At 51.6% G+C, this 2,031-nt stretch overlaps 2 pseudogenes; both read left to right on the top strand.

Moving 5' to 3' along the window:
* Nucleotides 1-207: 207 nt before the first annotated feature.
* Nucleotides 208-809, top strand: LOC101001481 (annotated as a pseudogene).
* A 344-nt stretch (nt 810-1,153) lies between these two features.
* On the top strand, nt 1,154-1,730 carry LOC116268642 (annotated as a pseudogene).
* The last annotated feature ends 301 nt before the right edge of the window (nt 1,731-2,031 follow it).

The raw sequence follows: 2,031 nt of genomic DNA, 5'->3' as shown, positions 1-2,031 counted from the left end.
CCCGGCCTCTCCTGGCCTTTTCCCCTGGGTCACAAGATGGTTGCTGTAACTCCAAGCATCACATTTTCAAAAACTCCATCCCAAGGCAGAAAGGAAAGGGAGAAGCAGAACTCTTCACCTTCATCTACTTACTTCATCTACTATACCCTGTCTGTTATTAGAACAACAACAACAAAAATACTTCTTAAAAGTCACCAGCAGGTTCCATACTCTGGTTCTGCCATGTAATCCAACAAGGATGAAGCCGAGCTCTGTATCAGCATTGCCCTCAAGGCCATCCAGCGCAACCAGCCCGACCAGGCGCTCCTCTTCCTGGAGAAGGCACAGTGGCTGTACCCAATGCCGCGAGTTTGCATCTTGATGGAGTCCCTCAACTAGGAACCACAAACTGCTGATGACTAGCCCCAACCCACAGATGCAACCCATGCCACCCACAGGAAAGCAGGTGGGACCGATACTCCCTAGGCCAATGGTGAAGCTGGAGGAGGAGAGAGCACCAAAGGCTACACTGAAGAAGGAGTTGCAGCTGTGGAAAGGGTCAAGCAATGTAAGGATTACTATGAGATCCTGGGGGCGAGTAGAGGGGTCTCAGATGAGGAACTGAAGAAGGCCTACCACAAACTGGCCCTCAAATTCCACCCAGACAAGAACCATGCACCTGGCGCCACTGAAGCAGCATATGCAGTACTCAGCAACCCGGAGAAGAGGAAGCAGTATGGCCCGGCGCAGTGGCTCATGCCGGTAATCCCAGCACTTTAGGAGGCCGAGGTGGGCAGATCATGAGGTCAGGAGTTTGAGACCAGCTGGTTTGAGACCAGCCTAGCCAACATGGTGAAACCCTGTCTCTACTAAAAATACAAAAATTAGCCGGCCGTGGTGGCCCATGTCTGTAATCCCAGCTACTTGGGAGGCTGAGGCAGGAGAATTGCTTGAACCCAGGAAGCAGAGGTTGCAGTGTACTGAGATCGAGCACTGCACTCCAGCCTAGGCGACAGAGCAAGACTGTCTCAGAAAGGAAAGAAGGAAAGAAGGAAGGGAGGGAGGGAGGGAGGGAGGAAAGAAGAGAGAGAGAGAAAGAGAGAGAGAGAGAGAGAAAGAAAGAAAGAAAGAGAGAAAGAGAGAAAGAGAGAGGAAGCAGTATGACCACTTCGGCTATAACAGGAGCTGGGCAGCCAGGCCCGGCATCGGCAGGGGACTTCCACCGTGGCTTTGAGGTTGACATCTCCCCCGAAGACCTTTTCAACATGTTCGTTGGCAGTGGCTTCCCTTCTAGTAAAGTCCACATCTACAGCAATGGCCGCATGCGCTATACCTCCCAACAAAGGCAGGGCCCCAGGGAGAAGCAGAGTGGCGGCGGGCTAGGGGTGTTTGTGCAGCTGATGCCCACCCTCATCCTTGTGTCAGCTCTCAGCCAGCTCATGGTCTCCAGTCCACCCTACAGTCTGAGCCCAAGACTGTCTGTGGGCCACATCACAGGCGAGTCACTGACCACCTGAGCACTTTCTCCGAGGAGTATGCAGGCTCCAGCCTCCAAACAGTCAAACCGAATGTGGAAGATGATTATATCGCCAACCTCTGGAACAACTGCTGGAAGGAGAAGCAGAAGAAGGAAGGCTTGCTGTACTGGGGCCGCTGCTTTGGCGACACAGATATGTACCACAAAGCACAGAAGATGGGCGGCCCCCTGCTGCAGCTGACTGTCACAGGTGCAGGCCTCCCTGCATAGATAATCTGGGGCCAGCCACACCACTGAGGTCCAAACTCTGAAATTCTTGGAGAATTGTTGGTGACATGCACTGAGCCAAGGTGATGGACTATATTTAAGGAAAGACATACAAAGAAACAAAATTAAAACAGAATTGGAAGCCAAAAAAAAAAATAGTCAATAGCAGACTAGGTCACATGCCTACCCCTAGACAAATCACAGGCAAAGGGCAGTGGTATAAGCATACTTGGCTTAGATCAATCATGATTTGACACCTGGACCTACCTTCCCTGAGCACAATGCTGCCCTTTGATACCTGAACAAGA

Source organism: Papio anubis, chromosome 14, assembly GCF_008728515.1.
Source record: "Papio anubis isolate 15944 chromosome 14, Panubis1.0, whole genome shotgun sequence".
Classification (NCBI taxonomy): domain Eukaryota; kingdom Metazoa; phylum Chordata; class Mammalia; order Primates; family Cercopithecidae; genus Papio; species Papio anubis.
Note: the sequence above shows the minus strand (reverse complement) of the source record. Positions and strands in the feature narration are given on the sequence as shown.